The sequence below is a fragment of the Notothenia rossii genome, assembly GCF_949606895.1.
Source record: "Notothenia rossii genome assembly, chromosome: 7".
NCBI classification, from domain to species: domain Eukaryota; kingdom Metazoa; phylum Chordata; class Actinopteri; order Perciformes; family Nototheniidae; genus Notothenia; species Notothenia rossii.
This window is the reverse complement of record NC_136905.1, coordinates 31,966,226-31,989,029: the sequence shown is the minus strand read 5'-3', so window position 1 is coordinate 31,989,029 and position 22,804 is coordinate 31,966,226. Positions and strand designations below refer to the sequence as shown.

The 22,804-nt window shown below is 40.8% G+C and overlaps 1 protein-coding gene and 1 long non-coding RNA gene across 5 annotated transcripts in view; one reads left to right on the top strand and one right to left on the bottom strand.

Annotated features, from left to right (window-relative positions):
* Window positions 1–22,804, top strand: part of LOC307013871 (proprotein convertase subtilisin/kexin type 4-like) — a 246,017-nt gene that overhangs the window by 119,417 nt on the left and 103,796 nt on the right. The window lies entirely within an intron of this gene.
* Window positions 12,706–15,932, bottom strand: LOC307013876. Its single transcript, XR_013801097.1, has 2 exons — window positions 15,017–15,932; window positions 12,706–14,304 (listed from the first exon to the last, which is right to left on the bottom strand). It is a non-coding gene; the product is annotated as an uncharacterized lncRNA (long non-coding RNA).

The following is a 22,804-nucleotide window of genomic DNA, read 5'->3' as shown; positions in this document are numbered from 1 at the left end:
GCCTCCTAAAGAAACCACACTTAGGGTAAGTGATGTATACATTCGCTAATTTCTCTGCCAAATCAGCTTATAAGTAATAACTTACATTTGCGTGCAAGCAATAACATAAATGAAAAAATTGAGGTGGGTTGTGCGTTGGTGTTCGGATCAGGGGGTTACAGGTTCAAACCCCACTGCAGTCAGCATGTCGTTTTGTCCCTGGGCAAGACACTTCACCCCAAATTGCTCCTGTGGGGATTGCCCACAGTATTGAGTATGTAAGTCGCTTTGGATAAAAGCGTCTAACAAGTGACATGTAATATAATGTAATAAGTAATTCATTGATGGAACGTCGCTACAAAAAACCCAAACAGAAGATGATTTAAATGAGCGCAGTGTCCCATCTTTAAACATCATTACACCATTAATAGTGATACCCCGGTGCAATTACTGTAAACAAATGAGGCCATGGACGAGATGATTGGTAGTCTGTATTACACTTCATCTTGCAGGGAAACACAAAACAGTTGCTCATGTTAACATTTATTTTTCCACTGGGAATAATGTTCAGACACCAGTTTGTCAGTGTTTTATTCAGTACTTCTCAAAATAGAAAGGATATACAGTATGTAGTGCAGGGTGCAGTGTAAGCTTGTTGCAGTATTTCGACTTCTTCTCAAATTGCAGGCATTTCAACTTGGCTTTTTTAAATGTCGGAATGTCAAATATGAATGTCAAGTATCTGTATTTGTTAGTCCCAGTCCCAAGTACATGGTTACTTTTAAAAGACAATGTTCTGGTGTTTCATCCTTTTGACCACAACAAATGGATTCAAGGTCACTGAACATGTACCTTTTGTAACATTTCTTTCAGTGAGAATATTTTCATAAACTCTGCTTTCATTGTTGATGTGTACACAGGGAGTAAGGTCTTTTGTGAGTTGTCACGAATAAAACAAACAATGGCACATTTTTTAACTTGGCCAAAATAGCTGGTTCTCGTCTTGCTATCAGGACTTTAACATGTTTACTGTACGCATACACGAACAGTTCCACTTCCACTGAGGAACGGTGGTGTCACAATGTGCTACTGAGTTCACTGTGTGTGTGTGTGTGTGTGTGTGTGTGTGTGTGTGTGTGTGTGTGTGTGTGTGTGTGTGTGTGTGTGTGTGTGTGTGTGTGTGTGTGTGTGTGTGTGTGTGTGTGTGTGTGTGTGTGTGTGTGTGTGTGTGTGTGTGTGTGTGTGTGTGTGTGTGTGTGTGTGTGTGTGTGTGTGTGTGTCCCAACCTGTCCACTGCTTTCATAGTGCTTCAACTGTGAGTTTGTGTTGGCGATTTGTAAGAGATTTAAATGTTTTCTAACTAGTGTTAAGGGTTTGCTGTATAGCTTTCTTGGTATAGCTGGCTGCCCTAATACTGGAGCTTGGTCCCCATGCGGAGGACCCAGGTTCGAATCCGGCCCGGCCCAAAAATATATCTTTAAAAAAGAAAAAAACTGTGTTTATGTAGATAGGATTTTAGACAACATAACATAAAAAAAGTAGTATATTCCAACATGCGTATGTACTTCTTAATGTGATTTTATGATAATACATTTAGATTTGTAATATATTTATTAATAATAAAACCCAAGACAGAGCCCCTTTAGTACATGAAATGTCCTTTGGGGTCAAATGTAAAGCGGGACATTTGATGTTAAAGTCAATTCCTTACATGACTGACAGAGATAACAGCAGGAGATAAAGAAAATTCGCTAAGGCTCATATGATCCTTTTAATCCTTTACCCTCGGCTGTAGCTTTTGCCCTGTAGCAAGGACACAATCCCTCTCTGCCTTTACACTTTCCACCCTTTTGTTTCAAAACATCACCGAGTTGAGTAGTGTTGAGGGTATTTAATGCCCCTCGCTATTCGTCTTTGTCTTTTGCTCTTTTTATCGCCTGCCTATCGCTCAGTCTGTCTCCCTGTCACCCGTCTCACTAAACCGGGGTGACATGACCAGTCCTAGGTTGCTATGGCGACAGTCCCACTGGTATGGCGTCAGTGGCGATGGCAGCGTTCAACGGGTCCTCCTGTGTGTTCGCATGTGTGTATTTCTGTGTCTTCGGGGTGTGAGTTGCCAAGACGTGGCGAGGATGTGTGTGTAGTTATGTGTGTTCATATTCCTTCAAATGTGTTTTCTGTGTGTGTTAAGGTGTGTGTGCGGCCTCCTGCAGATGTTCTCTGGCCTCAGTGCCTCCTGCCAGCTGCTCCGCCCCCAGAACACACACAAACACAAACTCTCTTCTCTTAATTAAGAGCCCTGTGCCATAGTGGGCGACTCTACGGGGGCACGATAGCACTCACACTCATGCACGTGCACACCAAAGGTGCTAGCAGTTTTTTCTGCTTGAGTGTGTGTGTGTGTGTGTGTGTGTGTGTGTGTGTGTGTGTGTGTGTGTGTGTGTGTGTGTGTGTGTGTGTGTGTGTGTGTGTGTGTGTGTGTGTGTGTGTGTGTGTGTGTGTGTGTGTGTGTGTGTGTGTGTGTGTGTGTGTGTGTGTGTGTGTGTGTGTGTGTGTGTGTGTGTGTGTGTGTGTGTGTGTGTGTGTGGGAGATGATGCTCTGGTGTTGCCCTTGAAGCCCTGTGGTGGTGATGGTGCTGGTGCTGGTAGGTAAACAAGCAGCTAATAAGGCCTGTGTGTCTAATCCACACACTCCAGCAGACACCACAGGCAGGGGCTACTGACACTAACACTGAGGAAGAGGAGGGATGGTTGTAGAAGTAGGAAGAGTAGGAGAAGGAGCAAGGATTTTGTTAGAGACAGGGTTAAGACAGAGGAGCAGGAGGGAGGAGGTGAAAGTGGAGTTGGAACTGCTGAAGTAGATGTGGGACTGTTGGAGAGTTAATATCCAGTCAGTAAGGAGAAGTGTGGAGAGGCAGGTCTTGTGCATGCATACATACTTGGGTTTCATCCAAGTATTTTTGCAAATGAGGGTGTTCTGCCAGGCATTAGCACAGTGTGAAGGAAATCCAGCCTCCTCATTCACTTCAATGACACCACTGCGTTTACACTGTGGGGATGCCAACGCAGAGACTATATCAAAGAAATGCAGCAATGATTTGTAATGTTATTATGCAACGAAGTATGATGGCCAATGAGTTATATGCATTCCTGGTAGATAAATGCAGATTGAACTGGCTAATTCTGCCGGTTACATTGAAATCATCAGAGAGGTATTGTCCTCGTAGCGTCTACAATGGTGTGTTTCACTGCTACCTAAAACAATACAATACCACTAACATCATAAGCAGTTGGTGTTATGTCTTCGGGTTGTTCGCTCGTTTGAATATCCATTCCATTTTTGCTAATGCCAGGAACAAAACATTTGGTGCTGACTTATGCTTGAATTCTAAGATGAACTGATTAGATTCTGATTGTAAAAGTTCAAGGTCACTATGACCTAACACTTAAGGTTTCTTCAAATGTGGTGCACACATCCACTTGGACTTAAGAATTAACTGATTAAGATTTGTTGGTCAGAGGTAAATGTCACTGTGATCTCACTAAATGTAAAATGAATGTGCTAATTATGACTACTCACACTAATGTCAAATAGGATACAATAATAAAGTGATAACATTTTGGACAGATATGGATATAAACATGCAATATGACTGTAAGCAGAAGCATGCAACCCTTTGGTGATGTCTATTTTCCATACAGTGCTTTTTACAGTCTGATTGTCTGGTTATAATACAAACAAAATCTCAAACTATTAAATTGAGAAAATCTCTAAAATCTCAGAAACGCACACTGAAAATATTTTGAGGGACAACATATTAGCCATCATACCCTGGGTTTGAGCGTGACCACTAAGGGGACATGATGAATCCATTATTACAGACATTATGTCCCATGAGATCATGGATGAGTAGCTACAGTAGAATATTGATTGATAGATGGATAGATTACTAATAACTTGGGAGGGATTTAAGACTGGGTTACCTTTCCTATAGTGTTTTATATGGGGTTTCTGTGCATGTAAATGGTCTGGAAATGCTCAAATTCAAAGTTCCCTACCGAGGGAGTTTCTCTTGATCCCCCCACTACCTGAAACAATTTCTTTTTTTTACTTCAGTAACATAGTAACATCACAATGTAACACTTGTGCTTCTATAGCACTCCAAAACATTGTACGTGGTAGGCAAAGTAGGATCAATCACAACAGAGCCAGCCAGCTAACCAATCAGAGCAGACTCTGGTTTCAGACAGAGGGTGAAAAGAGGTGCTGCAGCACAGGCAGTATGAGAACAATAAAGAGCTTTTTGAACATTAAATCATGGAGATATGTCACAGTGGAGACACAAAACACAATTATATGAACGCTGATAATGAGTCCCTTTAAATGTCCTTTATAGAGTATAGTATATATATTGAACAATATAGAGCAATTCAATAATAAAGAACAACCTGTTTTTAAATCCATGCATATACTTCAGTGCATTATAATGGTCTCTCACCTATGATTCATATTTTATACCTGGTTTGTGCAGCATTTCAAATGTAGTGTTATATTTGTTGTAATAAGTTTAAATCTAAAAAAAGTGTTGATACAATGAGCAAGGGGTTGAAGTGGAATGCTACATTAACATGCACATAAATGGTTTCCCCCCTACAGTATGTTCTTCCTTATCCTGCCCTCAGTCCCTCTTCTTTAATGTTTGTCTGAGTCTCATCTAGATGTACTGTCACTTAGTCCTGCTGCTCTGCATGTTCCTTATTATCTCTTACTCTGTTTTTCCCTCTGGTCTCTTTTTCACCTCAACCATCTCTCTAATTTCTCTGCTTTCTCTTCGTTATTTTCTTCCCTTTCTCTCCCTCCTCCTCTCTGTCATCTCCTCTCCTCTTCCCCTAACACACCCGGACACGACAGAACACCACGGATAGTTAATAATTCTCTAATTTCCGCTCTTCACGGCGCGTAGAAGGTGTCACAGATAACCTGATTTATCAGACGGCTATTAGAATGTGAATCAGGGGCATTAAAGCAATGGACATTAACGTGCACATTGTTTAAACAACGCCACGGGACTAATGGATTTCAAAATGAATTTGTCAACATGGCTCTCCGTGAATGTAATTAGTCAAATGAGAGCAGTGGAGGAGGCCAGAGGAGGAGTTGGGAAGCAGTTTAGTGGGAAGAAATAGGAGTCATATACATACACACTGCAACAGTGAGCTATTGGTGTAATGGATGGAGAATTTTACACTTTGTCGTTTATGAAGACATGAGATTACCAATGGATTAGTCAACAACTGACAAAAAGGAAACCCTTTTTTTCCCCAAGAGACTTAACTTTGTGAAAAATGTATTAGACTAATTTATGCAAACTGTATATCACAGGGGGAGTGTCATTACATTCTTGGACTATCTTATTTACCATTGTTGCATATTTTTTTATTTTAAGGTGTTCATCATTACAATGAATATATTTAACAAGCAGAAGCAAAACAGAAGATTGAGTTAACAAACTAAATCAGTACATTGCTTTGTGGCAATTACACACATTACAAATATAACACACAAGCAGCATGAGAGAGAATGGTCCATATATTACAAGTAAATTCATAATTACAAGACGTTCTTTTATCCATAAATGTTCAAAAGGTTTTAAAGAATAAAAGCTAGTGTTTATATAATTTTGTTACAGTTAACTTATTCTATTAAAGAGGACATGCTATGCTCCTTTTCAGGTTCATATTTGTGTTTTGTCTCTACTGTGACGTGTTTCCATGATTTAATGTTTAAAAAGCTCTTTGTTTTTCTCAAACTGCCTGTGCTGCAGCAACTCTTTTCACCCTCTGTCTGAAACCAGAGCCCAGTCTGCTGATTGGTTAGCTGACCGGCTCTGTTGTGATTGGTCAACCTCTTAGAGATGTCCCCCCCTTAGCCTATCACCTACAAGTCGTTGAAGCGCTAGCAAATAGTAGAGCGAGTTTAACATAGTGATGTCATTATGTTAAGGAGTAATAATGGAGCCTCTTCAGAAGACTATCAACAATTCAATCAGTTAAAGGTGGGGTAGGTCATTTTGGAGAAACCAGCTCGAGTGCGCTAGAATTTGAAAATACACAGCCGGAAAAAAATCTGCCACTTCCTTCAGACTTCCTTACAGAGCCCTTTCTCCAACACACACGACCACGCACATGACCAATGAGGGCACGAGATAAGTTTGTGCACAGATGGAAAGCTGACAGGCAGGTAGGCCATTCAGTTATTTTAGCCGGGCCGGCTAAAATGATTGGTCGTGCTTTTTACAGTACTACAATGCTTCCACAGACGACATTTTTTTATGGATTTTTTGTCAAAGCACTTAAGATATTCATTCCTATCGGGATGTTAAGAACATTCCATGGAATATAACAAAAAGTGCATCTCGAGCCGGTTTCTCAAACTTACCTATCCCACCTTTAATAATTAGAAAGGCACATGTATAGAACAGACCTTTGCCAAGGACAATGATGCATTCATGTACATCGCAAAATGTTGGGAAATCGTTCTTCCAACTTTGCTATGACCATTGAGTTGTAATTTGAACAATACCATCTTTTTTTTTAATATTGTAGAAAATACAAGTCTTTGAATAGTAAATGTTTTATAATATTGGAAATACAATTACACAAAAAAAATTCATGAAGGGCCAAAAATGGCAGGCTTTCACAAAATCTGATTCTGGAAGCAGCAAAGAAAGTTTGCAATCAGTGCATCTCTAGTTTTGAATACATTTTGAGTAAGATATTATTACAATTCCCCAAGTACATTTTATGATGTAAAATATGAGCTTCTTTGGCAAAAACAGAATAGGGATTTGACACACCCATTCTGTTAGAAATGAGTATTACCTACTCTTTGCATACATCATAAAGTGTTATCTCTGCCGCTCACTGTCTTACGGCTCTACTTTATTTCTGCCCTCCTGGATCATTACCTGTGTATGTAGGCGGGCGGCACTTCACAAATGTGCACCTTTGCAAATTTCAAGTCCTGCTCACTGACTGACAGAAATTCAACATTACAGGTGACAGTAATGTACCAGCTGAAAGCACGCTGAAACCCACACGCCGAGTAAAAAATGAAATACATTTCTCTAAAGTGAGGATCTCCATTGAAGGAAGCGTTTCTATGAACTGGAGTCCCAATGCACACACACTTCCTCTGCCACCTCCAGCTCAGTGTCTGGGTCCACCGCAGGAGGAGAGCTGGCCGCTGGGTAGAGGGGCAGCGGGGTGTGGGGGGGGGACGGTGGAGGCGTGCCGCTTGAATACTAATGTCCCACTTTAGAAGTCAACCTCTTCTCCATCCCCGCATACCCTCTGCTCCATCCCTGTGTCCCTGCATCTTTTGCTCACCATCATTTCCCTTCTCTTTAATGCCTTTTTTTTATTACCTTCCCCACCACTCTAAACAAAACATCTCTTTTCTTCCCTAAACTTCTCCTTTGTGTCACTCTTTGTCGCTCATCAAACCATCTCTCCTCCCAAAGATCTCTCTCTTCACATCTTAAACCCACAAAAACACACGGACAGACACCCTCGGCAAAGCCAGCTAATGACAGGCAAGTGTTCACTCCAGCCCTTCTTAAATACCGAGCTGATTAATGAGATGGAGGTATAGGGCCAGGAAGTCTCACCCTCGGTGGGTGGTGAAACCCCTCTCTCTCTGCAGCTCTCTCACACACACACATGCACACCTTTCCTTTGCTTTTTCACACTTGCAAGCCGTGTGCAGCTTCATTACAGATAAACTCTTCCCTCTATACCTTCTCCTACTCTCCTGCATTTAGAGGCAGCCTGTGGATTTCTGCTTTTTCTTTCTCTACTGTAACTCCTACAGAGGAGAGCTAAACGGTGAGAGCCAGCCGGGGGGCCCTAGGTGTAGCGGGGGCCTTCTCTCAAGTGATGTGGGCTCATTGTCTCAGTGGCAGCTCAGGCACGACTCACCGTCAGCTCAAAATGGCCTCCGACACATCTTTGTGGCTGATTTGTGTGTGTTTGACCCTGAGGACCGGCGAGAATGCTGCGGGAGCAAAGGAGATAGAGTGCAGCTGCTGCCGCTGAATGCTGACACACATGCAGAGCGGCAAACACACACACGCACAATCACAATCTAGACTGGGTCAGCCAGGTTGAAAGCATTTGTATTCATGGAAGGTTTTGCATTGGCTCCACCACCTACAGTGTTTCATCTCACTGTAGGACGTGGCTTTCTACTTTCACTCTCAGAAGACCTTGAACTGTGTTGGAGTGTGTTTATGGCTGTATTTATGGCAGTATGGTGCTATCTGAGTGAATGCACCTGAGTGAATGCATTTTTCCACTCAGATCATCCTTATAAATACTTGAAGGTGCAGTGTTTTGATGCTCAAATTGACCCTGTGACACACCACCTTTGGGAATACATGCTCCTGCTGAGCATGTTTCAGTCCTGATCCTAATAACACATCTGTGCACCGAAGAGTACTATCTACAAGCGGAAGGATGCTCGAAAATTGAACCTTCCACAGCCTGGCAGAGATATAATATTAAGGATATCAAACAAATTTAAACACTGTTTTTGACTAATTTGCTACCCAGATTATACCCCCATCTTTGTACTGAGAGGCTATTAAGGTCCTAAAAAACTTTTGACTAAGTACTGACTGAGACAAAACATATATCTCATTGTGGCTTTCACTCTCGGGCATATTGCATCTCTTCTCTTTGCTGAGATTAATGTTTTTGTATGCATGGTCCTTCTATAAATAAAAAATACAAATACTATAACAAAAAGATTGTCGGAAAATTTACTTTCAAGCAGGTCACCATGCTGATTTTTTCACTCTGCGACAAATACTTTGAACTTTGATGGCATCAGTTCCAAAAACAAGACTTAAAACATTTTGTTTATATACTTATATACTATGAAATGATAATTTTATAATTTTATACTACACTTACTAATTTTCTTAATGTGTTCAATGTATTTTGTTTCTATTTTAGATGTAATACCACTGAGTTTGAAATATGCCATATAAATAAACGTCCTAAATATGCATTTACATGATATGGATTTTCTCTTTGCTCGCCTGGAGGTTTGAACCACAGCCATGCGGTGAAAACAGCTAGTTAAGTTTTGTTTCTATGGTTACCTCCCCTGCTAGCTTGCACCGCTATAAACAGCTGTCATCTGCAGCTTAACTGTTTCTTGCCTATTATCACAGTGATCATTAAGACAACTCATCCTATCATTATGAATGGTAAAACAAACTCAGGCGTGGTAGTAGCAGTCAACCCTCCCCTTCCTTTTCTGCCTCTCCATTCCTTCTTCCTCCAACTATCATTTGCTCACTTGTAACTGGTTTGCTCCTGAGCAGCTTGACGGTAACATCCCGAAGATGTTCCCATCACATATTTGCAGAAGTGTTGGTGTTTATTTTTCAACGCTGAGGTGAAGTTCTGACACACACGCACACAAACAACATTCGTGAATGCACACTGAGGTTCCTTTTCTTTCAAATTGAGTAGAAACAAATATGAAATCTCAATAAAGCAGGCTCCTTTGCCTCCTAAACAATTATTCTTGCGAAACAGCAGATATCCACACTGTTTGTTGAACTGCAGACATGTACTAAGGGGATGTCAGACACACTGGGAAAGATTAGTTTCAGTCTCATATTCAGATGTATTTCTTTGTAAAGGTTGAAAGGTTCTCCCTAACTGGTGATTAGACTTTGATTAGACAAGTGGCATCAAGAGAATTGAAGGTTTGAGATTCCGACCTGAAGAAGACAAATATCGGAGCAAAAGAGAAGAGCAAAGGATATAAGAGATTCGCCTGATTTCACTGATGATAAAGTTTGAATAATTTGAAGTATAACTAATCAGCATGAAGGGGGATTTGGAAAATATATCTGACATTTTATAAATATTTTATAAATCACTTGAATTCCATATGAAGACATCACTCAGTACATATCTTTAAATGAAAAATATTCCAAAACCTGATCAGCATCCTTCCCCTGCCTTGTGTCCTGTGTGGTTATCCAGCTTTGCTGAGGCAATGATACAAGTTGGCAAGAGATTATGTTATCCCTTGACAATAGGACATTTAAAATATCTTAAAACGCTAAACCACAGTTGATTTAAACGTAAAAAACAGTTTGAAAAAGGTATCTGAACTCTGAGCTGCATGTCAGTGCCTGGAGACCTAGAGAAGTAGTCAAAAGCTGTTGCAAGAATGCTTTTCAAATGCTTGTACATTTTTTATATACATCCCAGGAAATAAAATAGGCCGCCATCGCTGTCGGAGAGACCCAGTGTTTGGTTTCTGTATAACAGAAGTGGATGTAGTCACCTCGACATCACCCTTGGGTTTGTATTAGGGCTGTGCGATTATGGCAAAAATCATAATCACGATTATTTGGGTCAATAATTGATATCACGATTATTTTGACGATTATTCATTGACCATTTATTGAACTTTAAAACATATAATATTTTACCAATAAACAAGATCAACAAATATGTTGGAGCGCACTTCCAAAACTATACTAAACATATATTAATATGATAAATAAAAATAGATTTGACCAAAATAAATTAAATCAAATATGCTGCAGTGCACTGTCACAACCCACTGAAAACTCCTTAACATAGCCAACATTTTGGTAAAACATATTCAACATATTCCATTCAGTTAAACGTTGAAGGCTGGCCAACCGTCATGCTCCAGAAGTAACAGGAAATAAATGTTGAACTACAATTTAAGACCAAATAAAAATGTTCTAGCCACGATGGCAAATGCTGGTAGGGCTGCTCATGTCATCTCTTAAAGATTTTTTGCAAGAAACACCAGCCTGTTTACATGGTCTGGTTTCAGAGATGAGCGCAGGCAGGTGAACATATTGCCACTTGTACTGACCCTCTCCGAAGAGGAACTTGTGGCAGTGCTGCCACATATGACACAGGAAAAAAAGAAAATACTCTGAACCCTTTCTTTGCCATTATTTAAAAATAATGTTGCTACAAAAGTATAAATTAGGCTTACTAATAAGACAACTCAGATCTGAAGCTACACAGGAATCTGCTGCCAAAGTGCAATAAAAAAGACAAAATTAATAGAATCAAACCCATTTTTTGTTGCATTTTATTAGAGTATAAAAAGAAATGCCTTTAAAATAGGATGCAAGCAACATTAGTTTCTTAACCTGAATTGATAATAGACTATAATCAATTTAAAAAGAACATATCTTAATGTGTGCATTCTTATACCATTTTGTACAATAATTATAATGAATATATTCAAACAAACTAAAACTTATAGCTGATTAATAACGGTATCTAACTTGAGTTTTTATTATATCAAAAACCTGTTGAAATGCTACTGTTTTTTTTTTTACTGTCCACCAAAAGCGCGCCGGCAGCCTCCAGGAATGCTTCTTTCACAACTTCGCCGTCTTTGAAAGACTTCATGTGTTTCGCAAGAACGTGACTGACACGATAAGATGCTCTGGTAGCAGCCTTGCTCTTGAAAATGAACTGCTGTGCATTTAGCTGTAGCTTTTGTGCACTGTTTTGAAATGCCGCCCCTAAATTAGCCACACTCGCATCGCAGATGAGACAGATGGAAGTTGAATTGGAATAGATACAAAAATAATCATCCTCCCACTCGGAGTGAAAATGATATATTTTGGGCTTTTTTGCTTCTGCCATAATTGCGGTCTTGTGTGTGTGCGGACTGTCACTCCTGTTGACACGGACAACGTCAGCGAAATAGTGCCCACTGCCCACCAGCCACGCCCCGACACATGGGGTGACGCCGGCCAATCACAAAGCTTTTTGAAGCGTTCAAGTGCATTATTCTGGCACAGGAAGATTATGTTACAGGACATAGAGAACCGCAGTGACGCGTCGTAAAACCCGGAAGTAAACTTCTTCCGGTTCCTTCGCGAAAAACCAATGCAAATTCTCCATAGGATTTTGGAAAATAGCTCGAAATAAGGTCTGTGGTTGACACACATTTAAGAGAGGGATCACGTTTTGTTCAGTCGGATAATCTTCACATGTCAACCCTACTTTTATCATTTTTGAATCATAAATCTAGTCGCCAAAAGTGAAATGCTAACGTTATGCTATAAACGAACTACAAGCCAGTACAGCAGCAGGGTCGCACGACTTCAACGTCACGCCAATTTAAGATCGTTTCAACTGACTTGCACTGAAACTGCACTTTGAACACTTTAAATATATTAACATTTTAAACTGTATACCCCGGTTATCTAGGCCCGTTTTGTTTAATGTATACCACGTTTATCTAGGCCCTTTTTGTTTTATGTATACATGTCACACTGTGGGAAACGATATTTCGATATTTCTGGATGTATAACACGCTGAATTTGACTGTCTTGTGCTTGCATATTTTAACCAAGCTTTTCATTTTAGCCACACTGAATTTAACTAGAAGTCATGGCTGTGTCAATTACCAGTCTGATATCGTTTTACAAAGATGACAAGAAGAGTGTAGATAGAGGAGAGAACCACTACAAGTCAGGACACGTTACAGTGCAGCCTAGATGAAGGTGTGCTTACCGGTGTTGTCAGGGCTAGCATGAGGGACAAGGTTTATAGTGTCGGTGAGTAGTGATAGCAAGAGTACCGTTAACCTTTTAAGACCGAGTTAATTTATTCACATTAATTCCCATCAACAAATCAATTGTATGTGTCACATGACATCTTTATTAGGCAAGGCAAGTTTATTTATATAGCACTTTTCAACACAAGGCAATTCAAAGTGCTTTACAAAAAAAGAAAGACATTAAGAAAATGGCATTTAAAATCAGTCATTAAAAAGAAAAGCTAATAAAAATAAACATTAAAAGAAAAAATACATGGATAAAAGTTACAGTGCAGTCTAAGATATGAATAGTTCAATTAAGAACAGCGACAAAAAGAAAAGTCTTCAGCCTGGATTTAAGAGTAGTAAGAGTTGCAGCGGACCTGCAGGTTTCTGGGAGTTTGTTCCAGATATTTGGAGCATAATAACTGTACGCTGCTTTACCATGTTTAGTTCTGACTCTGGGGACAGAAAGCTGACCAGTCCCTGAAGACCTGAGAGATCTGGATGGTTCATCATTTAGCAGGAGGTCAGAAATGCATTTTGGTCCTCAACCATTCAGTGCTTTATAAACAGCAGCAGTATTTTTGAAATCTATTCTTTGACACACAGGAAGCCAGTGTAAAGACTTCAGAACAGGAGTGATCTGATCCACTTTCTTAGTGTTGGTAAGGACTCGAGCAGTGGTGTTCTGAATCAGCTGCAGCTTTCTAATAGATTTTTTAGTGAGACCTGTGAAGACACCATTGCAGTAGTCCAGTCTACTGAAGATAAAAGCATGGACACGTTTTTCCAAATCCTGCTGTGACATTAGTCTTTTAATCCTAGATATGTTCTTTAGGTGATAGTAAGCTGATTTAGTAACTGTTTTAATGTGACTGTTGAAACCAATAACTAATTTAATCCGCTGACAAGAGAGCCCACCTCTGAAGATCGTGACTGGCTGAGGGACAGACTCGGGGGCAGGTTCTCAGGAATTTCTTGGCTTCTCTCCCCCGAGCCAGAAGAGGAACACTACAGCTTGGAAACACTTACTGTTCCTGAAATTATCAAATCTGTTGGGCATCAGGGACCTGAGGCAATTGTGGCAAGCATGGCATTGTCTGAAGAGCAACAGAGGGCAATTCAGGTGGCTACCACTGGTCAGCGAACCAACCCAAACTGGCATTTGTTCAGGAAAGGAAGGTTGACTGCCAGCAACTTTGGAGCTGTCCTGAAGTCAAAGCGTGTGACTGCTTCCTTTATTGCCAGGGTGCTAGGGCAACAACAGGCCCTTGATGGTGTTTTGTCTGTACAGTGGGGAACTATGAATGAATGTGAGGGCGTCAGGGCATTCACCACTGCAACCCAGATGCAGGTCCATGAGTCAGATTTGTGGCTCTCCCTATCAGGATTGTTGGGGGCATCTCCAGATGGTCTGGTAGGGTCTTCTGCTGTGCTGGAAGTAAAGTGTCCCTACGGAGCCAGGGAAATGACAATTAGTGAAGCATTGCAAATCAAGGGCTTCTGTGTCAGTAAGGAAGGAGAAACATTCAGCCTGCATGAGGAACATCCTTACTGGCACCAAGTGCAAGGTCAGCTTCACCTCACTGCAAGGAAGAAGAAATAAAAAAATTGTGAATTGTTTTTAATTTACATTTACTCTCCTTTGCAATGTTGTGGTTGTTAGAGTGTTAGGTTTCCTGTCAGCTCGTCTGTTGGGAAGATATAAAATATAGTTTCATGGAAGTCACACCGTCACATATACTGTAAGAGCATTAAGACATACAGTACATAGGCTAAAACAAAACATCTAAAGATATAACCTTGCACTTTGATAAGTCTCTTGAACATTTTCACTATTTTTACATTTTTATAGATGAAAATTGAACTAAAGAAATAAATGGTAGATTAATCCATATTGAAAATAGGTGTCAGCTGCTACACTAATTATAATAGTTATATTTCTTAATTAATTAAGATAAGATATTACTGTGTTGATCCCAATTTGGGAAATGTTTGTGTTGCAGCAGCATAACAAGAAAAACAAAATATAAGTTATTATACATACAAAAGTATGTGAGGGATGGAATATTAAATTGAAAATAAATGCAAAATGTACATGTGATTTTACGTCCAACAGAAGCTATGGAGCAGATAGTTCTCTGCCAAGCCAGAGGTGATTTCTTATTAGTTCAATATGTCAAACTGATTTCCCTGACTACAATCTTTAGTTACATGGTGAAACGTTATGCTGCTTGTACTAATAAGACATCATATAAGCCACACAGGTTTTAATAGGATGTATTCATTATCTTTACTTATGTTGCGGTCTTTTCAGCAGCGCCATCTCTATAACGGCGATACAGTCACTACCCATTATTTACATTTCACCGTGACATGGACAAAAATGTAACGTCAGCTTACCTCATGGCACGAATCCAGACTCTCCTTTGGAAAACATTGGCCGGGAAACGATAGAACAAGCACGTTTCATGCGAAGACCTGTGGCTGCAACCCGGAGCAAAGCAACAAACCATTGCGTAGCTAACTAGTAGCGCTAGCTTTAGCTAACGTTAGCCAACGAAACGAACTGCCGAGTAAAATTGGAAAACACTGGTAATTAATTATTCTATAATTTGTAAAACTACGGTGTTAAAAACGACAATTTCAAAAATACAGATTCTAATGGTCAGATATAGATATACAGATACTAAAGATAGGCAGGTACTTGCTTTCAAGCAGAACACAGGGGGAAACAAACTTAGCGGGAGTGTTTACGTGTTCGGCGTAATGACGTACAACGGCCTCGACAATTTCTGTAGTCCCATTCAGCCATCCGGTAACAACCATCGTTTTTCAGACACGTAAACTCTTCAAAAATCCCCAGTGGGGTCACTGCTGATGTATTTAATGTCGTAGAACAAAACGTCAATTACCTCTTAAATTTGTGTCAACCACAGACCTTATTTCGAGCTATTTTCCAAAACCCTATGGAAAAAATGCATTGCTTTTTGAGGAAGGAACCGGAAGTGCTAAAAATGCTAACTTACTTCCGGGTTTTACGACGCGTCACTGCGGTTCTCTATTACGATACAACAGAATATTGTTGTTCTATTTTTAGACACATCTCGCGATTTTTTGGGAATCTCCCGCGACCCTTCTTTTTAACGAGTTGCTGCTCTTGTTCTTGTTATGCGAAGTGCGTTGCGGTGGAGATTTAATATAACTCAGTAGTAGACAGCTTCCTTTTAGCCTTCATTAGGCATATTTATTTATCGTGGTAGGAGAGGTGCGGTTGTGCTGCCGCAACAGCTCTCGGTCCAAACAACATCTGAACGGATAAGGTAGGGGCCATGTAGTGCAAGGTATAGTCAGTGACGTCACGTCCTGGACGCACTGCAGACAACATTGCCCTCTGTAGGACACAATGAGCAAGGGCGCACATAATTGTACAACATTTAACACCCCCACTCGATCCTAGCTTATTGTGGTACATTTTCAAAACAGAATACAAACAAAAGAAATATTTTCCCCATTTGGCCTTCAATACAAAATAAACAACAAAAATACAATGGCACATATATGCATTTCTTGCACTTTAAGTGCCAAACAAATACTGAGCAAACTTTTTCAGTTGTAGCTTAGTGGCTGGTTTTGTCATTAGGTCAGCTACCATGTTGTCAGTAGGACAATATTCCAAAGATATCCTCCCACTGTTCACAGTTTCTCGGATAAAGTGATATTTAATATCGATATGTTTGCACCTCTGCCGATTTACTGGATTTCTGGCAAGTGCAATAGCTCCTTGGTTGTCATCATAAACCTTGGTTTGCCCATATTGATACTCATCAATACCCTTGAGTAGCTGTTGTAAATACATACACTCCTGTATGGCTGACGCTAAGGCCATGTATTCTGCCTCGCAGGTAGACAGTGCAACTGATGGTTGTTTTCTACTCTTCCATGAAATGAGAGAGCTTCTCTCGCTCAGACTGGCACAGTACCCTGTGGTGCTACGTCTGTCTGTAACCTCTGAGGCCCAGTCTGCATCACAATGGACTATTAGGCCCAGTTTACCTGCGTCATCCTTTTTAAAGCATAATCCACGGTCTTTTGTACCCTTAAGATACCTGAACACATGCTTCACAGTGCTCCAATGCTCTTCACTTGGTTCAGCAAAATGCTGGGAAAGTTTACTGACCACAAAACTTAAATCTGGTCTAGTGCATGTAGCCAAATAGATCAGACTTCCTACTGCCTCTCTATACATCCTTGGCTCTTCCATTTTTTCAGCATTTTCTGTGTATTCAAGTTTAGACTCACATGGGGTTTCTCTGACCCTACAATCTTGCATTCCAAATCTGGAGAGGATTTTGTTCACATACCTTTCCTGTGACATTGTGACTTGACCCTCTGACTGGTTAAAATCTATACCAAGAAAATTGTTTAATTTCCCCAGGTCTTTCATTTTAAACCTATCATTGAGCATCATTTTGACACTTTTCAGAACCTGCTCATTGTTAGCAGCAATTATCAGATCATCAACCCATACAATCAGAATCACTTTTTCGTTTTGTTTTTCCCTTGTGTATTGACAGTGATCAGCAGGATTTTCTTCAAAACCATTTTCAGTGAGATATGCATGTAACAGAGCATTCCAGTTTCTGCCTGACTGCTTTAGACCATATAGGGACTTCTGTAATTTGCATACTAACTTTTCTCCAGTTTTTGACTTTTTCTCATAACCTTCAGGTTGTTCCAAATAGACCTCACAATCAATGGTTGCATGCAGGTATGCAGTTTTCACATCCATTTGGTGTAAAACTAAATCTTCCTGCACTGCTTTTTGCATGACAACTCTAACAGTTGTCATGTCAGCTGTAGGTGAGAAAGTTTCCTCATAGTCAATGCCTTGTTTTTGGCTGTAACCTTTTGCAACAAATATTGCCTTATACTTGTCTGACCCATCAGTATCACACTTGAGAGTATAGACCCACCTACCCCCCACTGCCTTTTTGCCTAGAGGCAACTGGGTGATCTTGAATGTGTCATTCTCTTCTAGTGACTGCATCTCGTCATTCATTGCATTGATCCACTGCCGTGACTTGGTTGACCCTATGGCCTCCTTGTAATTTTGTGGTATGTCACAAACTGCTCTATAACAAGAGTCTACACATGTTACCAGTTGGTCTACTGTATCCTCAGTCTCATAATCCTGTAAGTGCATTGGCTTTCTCGTAGCTCTAGGTGGGTTCTTTCTAGCCTCACTCTCAGTGCCTGGCTGTTCACATTCAGCCACAGAAACATCACCTTGAACACTTTGACCTGATGCATTTCCCATTCTTTCATCAACATTTTCCTCATTGTCAAGGACCCTGGGGTGTACCTCTCTGTCCTGACATTCAATGTGTGACCCAGGTGTCTGTTTTTCTTTCTCTTTGGCTGTCTTGTTTGTGAATTTCACCAACCTGTGTTTTTGGACCTTATCTGTGTCTGGACAGTACACAAGATAAGCTGGACTGTTCTTATCATATCCAATAAAAATGCCCTGCTCACATCTGGAATCTAAATTCCCCTTCTCTTGTGTGTAGGAAAAACACACAGATCCATATTTCTGAAGTTTGGACATGTCTGGCTTCTTGCCTGTGAGCATCTCATAAGGTGTTTTCTTTGTGCGATTACTGTAACACCTGTTTCTTACATAGGCTGCCGTCTGTACAGCATAATTCCACAGTGTGTCTGGCAACTTACTGTCTAACAGCATACACCTGCCCATTTCATAGAGGGTTCGCCAACCTCTCTCTGCTGTGCCGTTTTGGTGAGGTGAATAGGGTGCAGATGTCTCATGTCTAATCCTATTTTTGGTTAACAGTGATTTGAATTCTCTATTAGTAAATTCGCCACCGTTGTCTGAACGTAAACATTTTACTTTTCCATAAGGTGCTGAGTCTGCCAAGAAACTCTCTGTGGCATGTATTGCATCACTTTTGGATTTGAGAAAATAAACAATTATGGCACCCGAATAGTCGTCCGTAAAAGACTGTACATATTTGTGCCCTTCTAAGCTTGGGGTTCTCATGGGACCGGCTAAATCAGTGTGGACCAGCTGTAAAGGTTCTGTAGCCTTTCTGTCTGGCTCCCTATTCCTTGTCTGGGTGAATTTTCCTTTTGTACAAATTTCACACAGCTGTGCAGGCCTGACTGCACTGCCTCTTATCTCCATGCCTTTTACCACACCCAGTAACTTTTGTACATCCTCATAATTGCAATGTCCCAAAATGTCATGCCAAGTTTGCATGTCGTGGCAAACATTACATTTATCAACATTTTTCTGAACAGTTGGCAAGTAAAACAGATTACCACTTTCATGGAAGTCAAACCTGTTGTTACCACTCTTGGTGATCATGTGGCTGTCCCCCTTCTTGAAAGTGACTGTCGCTCCTCCATTTGTTGCTCTTGCCACTGAGAAGATATCGTGTGGATATGTCGGCATATACAGTGCCTCATGCAGCTGTGCTCTCTGCTGACGTCCATCGTTGTCTAGCACAGTGTTTCCCAACCGGGGGTACGCGTACCCCTAGTGGTACGTGGGTGGTCCCCAGGGGGTACCTGAAAAGATTTTGAAAAGTAAAAAAAAAAAAAAAAAAAAAGATTTGATTTTAGATTTTTTTTTATTAAAATTTGTACAGGAAAACTGTACCCAAATAAGGAATAATGCATATTCTGTAATAATGTAACCACAATTGGGGGCATTCAAATTAAGTAATAATTTGCTGGCGATATATTATTATTGGCGCGGCGTTCAGTTTCCCACCGGACTGTCAGGTGTTACATCATCATCATCATCATTATAGTGGCGCGCTGGTTTTCTTGCTAGCTAGCAAAATATCAACATCCTATCAAGTGAATGCGCTGGTGTTTATTGAGATCAAAATTTCTGTTAACATAATCATTATGGATCAATGGCTGAGTCGAGCTGGTTCATCCAGAAATAACAGCACAGGTGATACTGCTGAATCAGGAGAACCCGTTCTCAAGAAAATGAAAACAGAGAAGGTGAAGAATCGTCAGTTTGTTGAACATTATGTGCTCTCCGGGTTTACGGTCACAACTACAGAGCCACCGCAGCCAATGTGTTTCATCTGTGGCGACGTGCTTTCTAATAATAGCATGAAACCATCCCATTTACATCGGCACCTTAGTACTAGACATCCCGCCTGTGTGGGTTAGCCTGCAGATTTTTTCCACCAAAAGCTGGCTGAATTTAAGGGAAGCCAAGAAAAACTAAAGAAAGCGACATTGGTCTCAACCAAGGCCTAGGAGGCATCTTATGCCGTGTTGCTACTCGTTGCTAAATCGAAAAAGCCATTTACCATAGCCGAAGAGCTAATCTTGCCTGCTGCTATAATTCTCACAGAAACTATGCTCGATAAGAAAGCAGCTGATGTCCTGAAGAAAGTGCCGTTGTCAAATAATACTGTGTGCCATCGGATCGACGACATGGGATTTGACATTATTGACCAAGTGGTGGAAAAATGTAAAGCGTCTGGTACGTTCGCTTTGCAGTTGGACGAATCAACGGATGTCAGTGGGGAAGCACAACTGATTGCGTTTGTGCGTTACAAAGACACTTTGGAGATGAACGAGCACATTCTGTTTTACAAGAAACTCACAGGGAGAACTACCGGACAGGACGTTTTTAACGTTATTGACAATTTTTTCTCTCAACACAAGCTGGATTGGAAATCCTGCTCTCATGTGTGCACAGACGGCGCTGCGGCGATGACCGGCAGAGTAAATGGATTAATGGCCCACATAAAAAAGGTAAACCCTGACGTTACATGGACGCACTGCATGATTCACCGAGAAGCATTAGCTAGCAAGAGAATGAGTCCAGAGTTAAACGATGTTTTGAATGATGCCGTAAAAGTGATCAACTTCATACAGTCCAGGCCTTTGAATCATAGACTGTTTCAGTCACTTTGTGAAGACGGTGGGTCAGAACATAAACAGCTCCTGCTTCACACTGACGTCCGCTGGTTATCCCGAGGGAAGACGTTACAGCGGCTGTTCGAGCTACGCAATGAAGTGAGGGCATTTCTGTCGGAGCACACACACCCACTTGTGGCTATGTTCGACGACGCTGACTGGGTAGCTCGGCTGGGATACCTCTCTGATATTTTCAGCAAACTCAACCAGCTGAATCTCTCTTCAAGGTAAAGACACAAATGTTCTTAGCTTGTATGACAAAGTGTGTGGATTCATGGAGAAGATCAAGCTCTGGCAGAGCAAATGTGAAAAAGGGGATACAAGTTGTTTCCTGCAGCTGAACGCATGCATTGCTACTGGTGAATGTGACAGAGCTCCAATTGTGAAAATAGTACACACACATTTGTCCAGGCTCAAGAATGAGTTCAACTCCTACTTCCCTGATATTGACAACAAGTCATCCACACTGGCCTGGGTGCGTAATCCATTTGTGACGTGCATTAACAGCAGCATTCCCGCCAGACTGCAAGAAGACCTCATAGATGTGTCCTCAGATCAGAGTCCTGCACGGGTCTGATTTTCAAGACCCGCTCCCGCCCCGCACCCGCGACGTGCAATACCGAACCCGCCCCGCTACCCGCACATATTGCCAATTAGTTCCGCAACCCGACCCGACCCGTCGGCACAAGATCCGCAACCCGACCCGAACCTGCATATATATATATATATATATATATATATATATATATATATATATATATATATGCAGGTATATATATAGTTTTGTAGGTTTGGGTGTTTTTGCTGTTTTCCATGTCATGTTTCCCTTTGGGTTATTGTCTGGTCCTTTTCCTTGTGTTTTTCCTCTTGTCATTAGTTTCCCTGGTGTGTCTAATTGTCTGATTATGTTCACCTGGGCCCCTGTGTTTTCTCCTCCCTCCTCACCTGTGTCTTATTGTGTGATTGAGTCTGGTGTGTATTTAAGTTCTGGGTTGTCTGTCTGTCTTGGTCGGATTCGTCTTGTTCCCTGACTAGTTCTGCGGTGAGTGTTCTGTTTGTCATTGTATAGAAATATCATAGCCTTGAAATAAAGGAAGTTTTAGTTTAAATCTGCATTTGGGTCCTGCTTGTTTCACAAACCGTGACAAGTAGCCTAACCTACGACGTTTAAAGTGATAATTGTTGGCCATTTCATATGTGAAATTTGGATAGTATACTTTAAAACAAAGGCAGCCTAATCCAGGAAATACAATGCCGTTCGTTCCATTTAATTATATTCATGTAGACACATTAATTAGATGGTCCTCCGCCCCTCCCAGAAAATGTGACTTATTAAAAACGGAACGTTATCATATTGTTATGCAACAATCACGTGCATTTATTTGGTTTAATGTTACAATCATTACAACAAGGACACTTTTAAACTGTTTAGAACAGTCAAGCTGGCTAATGCCAAAACAACAGACATATAGTAGACCTAACACACTTTTTTTTAACAGACGTATAATCTTTTACAGAGTCTGTATTGTTATATAATATACGAAATATATACGTACATATAAAACATATAAAACGTACATATAAAAACATATATTCCATATAACACACTTTCTTTTTTAACAGACTTTTACAGACAGGCTGACTAACGCCATGTTCATCTCACAACTCAGTGTTTCTTTAGATTACTATGCAGAAAAAGAATGTCATCAACTGTCCCTGGTTTCAATTGGCTTCTCCTTTCTGAGACCACAAATCCAGCCGTGGAAAAATCTCGCTCACTCGCGGTGCTTGAAGCTGGAATGAGCAATGTGTGCCACATTTGGAAACCTGGTTGCATGCTCCTTCCACCAGCTGAGAACATCAAAATTCTCCTCCCTCGGTGACTTGAAGTCGATGTATGCGCTAACTTCATCCTGAGTGCACTCATCGCTGGAAGAGGAATCCTCGACGTCGGATAATCCCTCCGGTTGTCTAGCTCTCTTCTCGGGCGGTGCTGAACTGACAGTGGCAGCACGTTGTGTGGGCGATGCACGCCTCTCTTTTATGTCTAGAGAGGTGCGAATAGAGGGCGCAAGATTAAGCATATGCAATTTTATAAACTTTACAAATAGATTTCCTAATATTTTACATTTCATATTTTAAATGATGAAAACAGACAAGCAGGCGAATAAGCATATACAATACAGTAACAGTGGGCTATACTGTAACGTTAGGATAGTAACT